The sequence below is a fragment of the Micromys minutus genome, assembly GCF_963924665.1.
Source record: "Micromys minutus genome assembly, chromosome: X".
In the NCBI taxonomy this organism is placed as follows: domain Eukaryota; kingdom Metazoa; phylum Chordata; class Mammalia; order Rodentia; family Muridae; genus Micromys; species Micromys minutus.
The window spans coordinates 87,056,266-87,066,704 of record NC_137970.1 but is presented as its reverse complement, the minus strand read 5'-3'; positions in this window follow the sequence as shown (position 1 = coordinate 87,066,704).

Sequence of the window (10,439 nt, the reverse complement as noted above, 5' to 3'; positions counted from 1 at the left end):
GCTCTTCCTTTTCTACTTTGCACCCAACTGAGAATGCAGATTCAAGGAATTGCCCTGAGGGAATGCTGCTCCAGTAGTCAGGGATTGGACCCCTGGAAAACCCTGCCTGGAGCAAGTAAGTTTATTCCCCACCCCCATCTCCTTTTAAGATGCTGGAGAAGTTTGTGGCTAGAGAGGTCTTTGTGTGAGAGCTCTTCTCTACAGACTGTAACTCTGACCTAAGAGCGATGGGTTTGGAGAGCTCAGAGACCCCTCTGGTCTGAGAAGGGAACATGATTTGGGTTGGCCTGGGGGTTTCTGCTCTGGCAAGTACCAGGACAGCCTTGGTGGAAGAGCCTCTTAGGGACTCAGAAGCACTTACCTGGAACAAGGCTATGAGAATTCTCAGAGGTTTTAGATCATTCAAAGGAAACAGGGCTCCCCAACCCTAGGCTACAGGGGTGCAGGTGGTGTGCTGGTTTGAGCTAGTAAAGCATGGCCTGCCCCGTGGATGGCTTGTTGCGTTCCCCAAACATAAAAAGTAAGAACATTTACTATTACAAATGTTTCTGTCAGACAACAGAAAGCTCCAAAACTGCTGCATTTTTGTGTGTGCATTGGCAAGTTCTCACAAAATTTGAGGCCTTTCTTTCTCTTATTTTGTTTTTTTTTTTTTTTTCTGTTTCTATTTAATCTTCTGAGGCATGGTCTCTGTGTGTAGTTCTGGCTATCCTGGAACACACTTTGTAGACCAAGGTAATATGAAACTCATTGAGATTGCAGGTCCACCAAGGGCTCAGAGATTATCTGCGCATACTCAGCCTGAGTTTGCCATAATACCAGAAAGGTCCAAAACAGGTTGGGCTGGCAGGGTACCACCCAGGACTGGTGCCTTGATGGCCTCCTGGCTGTGATTCCTGACACCCAAGCAGGCAGCATACTCCTCCTGGCTTCTCCTGACTAGCTCACATTCCCTAACATCCTGGGAGATCAGCCAGGGTGAAGGGTCAAAAGACACCTGGCCATCTGGTCTCGGCCCTGTCCAGGGATTTGCTGGATAAACAGAGATGCTTACTGAAATAAGAGATGCACAGTCTAGGATCTTAGAGGACTGAAAGACCATTATATCTGTCAGTCTATCCCTTGCCTTATCTCTTACCACTTCCCTGGCCACTTTTTGTGTCTGTTAGTCTCTTTGTTATGTGTCTGACCCAGTGTATGGAACCTAGGTCTCAAGGGCCTATAGGCAGATCCAGCAAGGTCTCAGTGTAGCAGTTCTTATTTGTTTGAGGTCAGTGTTGTCTGGGAAGGACAGGTTTGGATATAGAGGCAACCCTTAAGGCTATATCTCCAGGGAGTAGCTAGGCTGAGTAAGGGTGTACAAATATCCCAGGTGGTTTGCAGAGGAATAGTTCCCTTTCGGCCATGTTTCCTGGTGGATGGGACAATTGCTTAACAACAATATGCAAGGTGGCAGCACAGGTTCTGTTTTGGGGTTCCAGGCATTGCACCTCTGAGACCTCAGGGCAGACCTTCCTGGATAGAGCTCTTTTGGTTGCATCAGAGCAGAAGCCTCCAGGCAGCTTGGTCAGGAAAGATAATTGAAAAGCACTGACAGGCTTGTGTCTTGGAGGCTCTTAGAGGGGTCTCCCTCCACCAGCTGTGACTGAAGACCTAGGCAGTGCATGGGGTAGGGGAGGTGGTGGACCTCTGTAGACTCTCAGTGCCCCTAAATGAAGGCTTCTCCTTGATAGTGGCAGTTTCCAAAGGAAAGTGGTTCACATCATCAGGTACCCAGAGATTGCCATCTGGCCTGGAAATTGTGGCTGTTTCTGTATATATTGGTGAACTTGAGGCAGAAAGAGGACGCACATAGGAAGGTAGGTAGGTTGGTAGATAGATAGGTAGGGAGGTAGGTAGGTAGGGGTGTGTGTGTGTGTGTGTGTTTGTGTGTGTGTGTGTGTGTGTGTGTGTCTGTGTATATGTTTGTGTGTGAGTGTGGGTGTGTGTAGAGAGAGGCGGGACACAGAATGAAGGGTGTACCTGTGATGGTGACTTGTGGATTTTGGAGAGGGACAGAGAGGAAAGTGTACTCTGACTGCTGTCTAGTAGTTGCTGAAGCTGTGTGATAAGGGGGGGGGGGGGTGATGGAGGGTTAGTGAGAGGAGAGAGATTGTGATGGACCTGGAATTAGCTCCTAATGGTTGCTTGGCTGCTCAATGCCTGGGGATGCTTAGTAGGTTCTTAGAATTGGGGCACCAAGGCCAAAGCCTGGTTGTCAAGGGGGCATGTTAGGGTGGAATATTCCATTCTTCTTTGGACGTGCCCTTCCCTTCAGCTCAGGGTAGCAGGCGGCCTTCTGGGGAGATTGTGCATTTGTGTGGCACAGACCCTCTGTAACCTCCTAGATCGATGGATGACCAGATTACTTTGTGGGATAGCTTCTGACAGAAGTCATATTGCAGGCTACTTGAGATACCAACCTGTGTGTCCCGTGTGAGAAGAAAAAGGTTTTCAGGACCATTATTGTCCTCTCAAATGGGATTTGGGGCTCAGTCCTGGGAAACCTGGGACCTCACAGGCACACACATCAAGCAGCCTACCCATTGCCCAGGGTTTCCTATAGATCCTCCTGCTGCCAGGGGGGAAGCCAGAGTTGGGCCTAGTTCCTACTGACTGAGGGAGTTTTTCCCTATGCACAATGAATGTTCCAACTTCCCGTCTGGCCTGAGTTCTGCCATGACTGATTTCACCTCCCTGATTCCCTAACAGTCCATGATCATCGTGGGAGGGTCTTCTTGGAAGACAGCTTTGACATAGAACCTAGAGTGTGCTCAGAGACTGAGAATCAGCACCGTCAAGAAGAGAAAGGGCTGTGAGCTTTAGTGGGTACACTTGAGGGCAGGTTCAAGCAGGCAAAGGCTGGATCACTGGGCGGGTCCCAGTTCTGCTGGACTGGCTGCTAACAGAGTGTGGTAGGGGTTCAGGTCTTGGTGCTCAAGTTCAGAGGTTAGTTTCTTTCTGAGGCACCGCCCCTATGGTCCAGATTGGCCCGGGGTTCCATATGGCTCTCTTAGGCTCCCCTGCAAGCAGCTGCTCAGGCCCCTGGGGGTCACATCAAGGACTGGCTGGTGTCCTGAGCTTAAGGTACGCCTGTAATCCAGTCTCTCTCTCTGTCTGCAGTGCACCCCCACTGTCCCAGGACGCGTCAGCACCCTGGATTCTCCTGAATCTGTTAGACAGTGCGCACCCAGCTTGTTCTAGAATGTCCCTGTGCACCCACAGGCAGAGGCGCACACTTGTGGGTGCACACACACACAAGAAGGCACAGAATCATTCCTAAGAGATACCCAGTGACCTGCAAAAACCCCATCTCTGCCGAAGAAGACCTAGTACTAGTCAGCCATGTTGTTGGCTTTCTGCAGCCCATTAGCGTTTTTTTGCCAAAGAAATGGCGGAGGTAAAGCTCCCATGCTGACCAGTACTTGGCATTGGAGGTGTAGTAATGACATCACAAAGAATATTTTTGAGGCTTCTGCACGCATGTCCCTGCGCATCTCTGAACATGGCGGCAGGCCTGCTTGCCTGCTCTTGAGCAGTTCTTTTCCTGGCTGCACAGAAAGATTTAGGGTCTCCTGAGAAATTCTTGGCCCCGGGAGAGGCCGGTGAGCCAGCAGCATCCAGCTGACCGGCCGACAGGGCAGGGGACACACGCTTTGGTTCGCTGGACTCGGGAGCCCGGCCTCCCAGTTCCTCAGTGCAGGAAGGATGGCTGGCAGACATCTTAGGTTGGACAGGGTCAACACTGAGATTTCGCTACACAGTGATCTCGACACAGGCCTGCCTCTGGGTGCTCTTGGGGAACTTATCCAGCCTGTCCTTGTATACCAGACCGTTCTCGGTCCCCTATGTTTTCCTTGAGGCTCTGGAGCATTCACCATTCCAGACAGCCCTTCCAACCCCCACCTTCCAGTGTTAAACACAGAAAGACAGGGTTGGGGACAGGCTAGCCAGCTTCTGGGCTGTCTCAATATCTCAGGGCAAGGAAGCTGGCTCTCCTCGACAGATATTTCCCTGCCAACCTAAATCCTACCTCACCCCCTTTCTATGTTCAGGGTTATCTATAGCAGAAGAGTTTGGACCCAGACCTGTGAGGAACACTCCCAAGTCTCCGGAAGCACAATGTGGTCTGTGGGTGGATGAGGGGTGGTGGTAGAACATCATCAGATTCAAGACACCTCACTGTGTGTACCAAGTGAGCAGGGAGCCTAAGCTGAGTTAAGGCTGCTGGTGAATCTGAGTAGACACATCTTGAGTTTGTCATAATCACATAGGGGTTCAAACAGTTTGGGCTGGCAGGATACCACACAGGTTGTTGCCTTGATGGACTCCTGGCTGTGATTCCTGACACCCAAGCAGGCAGCATACTCCTCCTGGCTTCTCCTGACTAGCTCACATTCCCTAACATCCTGGGAGATCAGCCAGGGTGAAGGGCCAAAAGACATCTAGCCCTCTTGTCTCAGCCTTGTCCAGGGATTTGCTGGAGGAACAGAGATGCTTATCTGATTAACAGATACACAGTCTTGGATCTTAGAGGATTGGAAGGCCATTCTATCTCTCTGTCTATCCCTTGCCTTATCTCTCCCTCCTCCCACTTCGTGTGTCTGTGAGTCTCTTTTATTTGTGTCTGTCCCAGGTTATGAACCTAGACCCCGAGGGCCTAGAAGCAGATACAGCAAGGACTCAGAGTGTAGCAGTTCCTGTTTCCTTGAGGTCAGTGTTGTCAGGGAAGGACAGGTTTGGATATAGAGGCAACCCTTAAGGCTATATCCCCAGGTAGTAGCTAGGCTGAGTAAGGGTGTACAAAGGTCCCAGGTGGCTTGCAGGAGAATCATTCCTGCTCTGCCTTTATCTTGGTGGATGTAACAATTGCTTTAAAACAATATGTAGGGTGGCAGGACAGGTCTTGTTTTGGGGTTTTGGGCTTTGGACCTCTGAGAACTCAGAGCAGGCCTGCCTGGATAGAGCTCTCTTGGTTGCATCAGAGCAGAAGCCTCCAGGCAGCTTGGTAGAGAAGATTAATTGAAAAGCACTGGCAGGCTTGTGTCTTGGAGGCACTTAGAAGACTCTCCCTCCACCAGCTGTGACTTAAGACCTAGGCAGTGCATGGGGTAGGGGAGGGGGTGGACCTCTGCAGACTCTCAGTGCCCCTGAATGATGGCTTCTCCTGGATAGTGACAGTTTCCAAAGGAAAGTGGTTCATATCATCTGGTACCCTGATTTCCATCTGGCCTGTAAACTGTGGCTGTTGCTCTATATTTTGGTGAGCTAGAGGCAGAAAGAGAAAGAGCATAGGTAAGTAAGTAGGTATGTATGTAGGTGTGTTTGTGTGTGTGTGTGTGTGTGTGTGTGTGTGTGTGTGTGTGTTTGTGTGTATGTTTGTTGAGAGATTGAGGGGGACACAGATAGAAAAATCTACCTGTGATGGTGACTTGGGGAATTTGTGAGAGGGACAGAGAGCAAAATGTCCCCAGAATGTGGCCTGGTGGTTGCTGAAGGTGTTGAGTGAGGTGGGTGAAGGGTGGAGGGTTAGTGAGAGGAGAGAGATTGTGAGGGAGCTGGAATTAGCTCCTAATGGTTGCCTGGTTGCTCACCGCCTGGGGATGCTTAGTAGGTTCTTAGAATTGGTGTCGGAAGGCCAGGGCCTGGTAGTCAAGGCGGCAGGTTGGGGTGGAATGTTCCATTCTTCTTTGGGTGTTTACTTGTCTTCAGCTTGAGTTACCAGGTAATTTTCTCGTGGTATTGTGCATGTGTGTGGACCAGATCCTCTGTGGTATCAGAGATTGAGGGATGACCCGATGACTTTGTGGGACAGCTTCTGACAGAAGTCATATTGAGGGCTACCTGAGATACTGATCTGTGTTTCCTGGGTAAGAAGATGAAGGTTTTCGGGACACTTCTTTTACTCTCCATTGAGAGTTTAGGCTTAGGTTAGGGAAACTGTGGCTTCACGGGCACAGACAGCAAGCAGCCCACCCATGCCCTGGGTCCCCTTCAGATCCTCCTGCTTCTAGGTGGGAAGCCAGGGATGGGCCTAGTTCCTACTGACTGAGGACATTTTTTGCTATCACCATCAAGTGCTAATACTTCTCTTCTGGCCTGAGCTCTGCCTGATTGATCTCCCCTCCCTGATGCCATACCAGCCCAGGGTCATCATGGGAGTGCCTTCTTGGCACTCAGCCTTGACCTAGAACCAGAGTTGGGCCTAGTTCCTACTGACTGAGGAAGTTTTTCCCTATCCACAATCGGTGTTCCAAATTCCCCTCTGGCCTGAGCTGTGTCATGACTGATCTCACATTCCTGATTCCTGATCTTCTTAGGATAATCTTGGGTGGGACTTCATGGCAGGCAGCCTTGACTTAGAACCTAGAGTGTGCTCAGAGACTGAGAGTCAGCACCCTCAAGAAGAGAAGGTGGCTGTGAGCTTTAGTGGGTACCCTTGTGGGCAGGTTCAGACAGCAATTCCTGGATCTCTGGGCAGGTCCAGTTCTGATGGCCTGGCTGGGCACCAAGATTGGGTGTGTGTGGGGGGTCATCAGCCCTTGGTCTTCAACTCCAGGAAATTGTTTCTTGCTAAGGCTCTGCCCCTATGGTCATGATTGTCCTGGAGGTTCCATATGGCTCTCCTAGGCTCCCCTGCAAGCAGCTGCTCAGACCCCTGGGAATCTCTTCAGGAACTGGCTGGTTTCCTGAGCTTATGGTGCCCCTATGATCCAGTCCTTCTCTCTCTCTGCAGTGCTTTCCCAGGGTCCCTGCACCCTTCAGCAACCTGAACTCTCTCCCAAAATGGTGATATCGGATGGACCTCTCCAATTTTAAGCCATCTCTAATAGTTTGCTTTGATAAGAGTTACATTATTCAAAGAGTCTCTTCCCTGCAATTAAACCCAAAGACAGTAAAGAAGTCTTATATCAGTTCATAGGTACATCATCAAGGGCAGAAACCTGAAGGCAGGAACCAAAGCAGAACTGGTGTGTTCCCTCTAGCTTCCTCAGCTATCTTCCTTACATGGCCAGGCCTCACCTGTCTAGGGTGGCATTGCCCACAGTGTGTCATGCCAATTATCAATTCAGAAAATGACACACAGCCATGTCCACAAGCCAATCTTATCTTAACAATTTTTCAAGTGTGGTTTCTCCTTCCCAGCCCATTCCAAGTTTCTGTCAAACTGACAACTGTAGCTTCCTATAACATGGGTAGGTGGAAACTTCTTGTAGGGCTTCAGAATCTCTGAAGTCAGGAGAAATGGATGAAGGCAGTCCAATGGATCAGAGCAGCAGTTAGCCTTGAATAAAGCACTGCTCCCAAGTTACACAGTCTTTCCTAAAATGCTCACACAGGGACTTAGGTCAGTGGTACAGTCCTTCCCTGGCAAGCACAAGGTGGTGGTTTGGGTCCTCAGCTCTAGAAATACAAATAAAACAAATAGATGCTCACACAACTCCTTTAGTCAAGGACTCAATAGTAAAGAAAAGTGAGAAGTCACCAACGTCTTTGATGCTTCCTCTTTGCCAGTTGGTTTTCCCCTAAATTTGTTTGTGTATTTTTTTTTTTTTTTTAGGTATGAGGAAAATTGAGTTTTAAGTGAGAAAACACCAAACAAGTGATTCTCCCTTCATTGAATGAGTTCCTCAATAGCAAAGACAGACCATATCATCTAATCACATTCAACAATGACTAAGGCTGCTAACATTTAAGACCACATTACTATTCAAAAGCAAAGCATGCTCCTTCAACTGTTAAGTACTCATGAAAGTGATCCTATACAATTCCAAGCCCAGATTTGATGCCGTTGAATAACTGTTAAATCCAAAGCCCATGTAACACATACATGGCCACTGTATTATACAGCACATGCCTAGAGTAGAACAACCTATTTCATGGTTAAATTTCAGTTATTTTTATAAAATCTACAGTAAGTAATTTCTGAATACAGTGCATAACTCCTCATTAGATGATAGTCATTTTATTCTAAAAAATATGAATCTACACTAATCTTTAGAATTTGCTAGAATTTAGAGAATTATAAACCATAGAGTTTAAATTTAGACTTAATCTTCTCTGCATAAAACAGAAGTAGACTCAGTTGCACAGTACATTTTACAAACAACTCATTGTATTTTAGGCATTCAAGTTAATAAACATATCTCACCTCTTTTAACTCACTGTTATTTATTGATCCAGCATTTTAGCTAGATAAACCTAGACTTACACAAAAGCATATGCATTTCATGGGAAGAAAGTAATACTGTTTAACTTTTAAAAATATATTTACTAAGGGATTCATTAAATAATGTCCTATATAATTACGACTGGCCACATTAATGGAAAAGTGATTTATATTTATATGCCATGTGAATATAAATTTATATATGAAATATATATTTAACCCAGTTTTGACAGTATTCTCAAAATGTAATGTGAAAACCTGAAATCTTTTTTTTTCAAACTCTGTAAGTTAGTACATGTTATTTATATAAGTCAGTGTAGAGCAGATAAATATACCCAAACACTAACCTATGATTCAGACTGCCAGTGTATTAGACAACATATGCCTTGCGTATAACATCTTATGTTCAGTGTAAGATCTACCTTACAATGTTCAAAAGCAAATAAATTTTACAAGATTATTCAACATGAAGTGTTGTTATTATGACAGATGAAAACTTATACATTAAAAAGTCTAAACCTTGTCTAGTCATTAAAAGAACATTTTGCTATTTACCCAACTGCTTTGTAAATTCTTCTGACATCAATGTTACAAATGTTTTGAAAACTATCATCATGGTTTTTAAGGCATGATTGTTGGGATTCGGTAAAGCCCACCCCTCAGTTACCTGGCAACAGCCAGGTATGCTCCCCCCCAATGACCTAACACTATAAAAGGGGCTGCTTGCCCCCTCCTCCTTCTCTTGCTCTTGTTCCCTTACCGCCTCTCTCTCTCCATGTGCTCATGGCAAGCCTCAACTCCTTTCTTCTCTCTGCCTCTACTACCCTCTTAACTCCCCCATAACCTTAATAAAATGTATTCTGTACTATACCCTGGTGTGACCTGAATAAACTGTATTCTGTACTATACCCTGGTGTGGCCGGTCTCTTAGGTGGAAGGGACTCCCAACATTGGTCCTTCAGAGGCATCCCCCTCATCTCCAGGACTCACTACACCTCCACAGATCATACCCCCCCACACACACTCTTTATCCTTTTCCTAGTACTTATGCCAAAACCCAGGATGTCTTTGTTTAACAACAAAGATAGCAAGAAACTTTTTCCCATTACATTAAGTCTTTCTGGGCACTTGCCTCTGCCATCTGTGTGATTCATTATGTCCATCTATAAATTGCTGACAACTATGTGCAATGCATGGTAGCTGTAAAAAAAAACTAAATATACTTAGCTCTATTTCGTAATGGTTCTAAATTCTGAGGGAAATAAAAGTAAAAATGTGAAATAGTATCGTTCTCTACCTACTGTATCATGGTATTATTTGCATATCAGGTCTGAAAAGGAATGGAATGTATCAATTTTCCTTCTCTAGGCATAGCAGAAGGCTTTTTAAAAAGTGTGTAATTCAGCACAGTGAGTAATTACTATATTTTCCAGCAACAGGAGTCCCTAGAAATGTTATCTTACACTGGAAAACAGAAATAATGCGAGGCAGAGAAGTTATGATAAAAGGCTTTGAAGTATCTGACAAATGGAAGATAATAATAAATTTAATATTTTCACAGATGAAAGGGTCTAAAATGGTACATTAAATGGTAAGTACTATATTTGTGTCTGCTTAGAAAATTCACATTTCAAAAACAAATGAAAATATCATCAGTGGAGACAAATTGTGAGATTGAAGATATGGGAGTACTGCACAAGTTGTATGGAAAGGTCTCAAATCTCAGTACACAGTTGTAACTGTCAACTTTCTAAAACAACAAACCTCTAGCGGTAACAATCACTATTCAAGCAGGAGAAACATCACTGTGTTCTCTTGATACCTCTGGATAATGTTTATTGTGTTCATTTACGAAATCTGATAATTCAACAGGCTTGTTAATTATACAAACCCACTGAGGCAGGTTTATGGCCAAGGTGGGGAAAAAAGCAATCGAACAGGATGCCGTGGTTTTATTTACTATTATGCATAAAATTGACAACAAATATACTCATAATACAGTGGTAATCTGACAAAGAAATTTTACAGCTATGTGCAGCTTAAGAAGAGACTATCAAGGCAGTCAAGTCACCTATTTATTTTCCCATGAAGACATTTATTTGAGAGACACATTTACTAAAGACCAAATTATCCAAACTTTCTAAGAATTTGGATTAATATTGAAAACTGTTACTAATATTCACTTAGGTTTCAGTATTGTAAAGACTATTCTTCCAAAGGGTTTCAAATG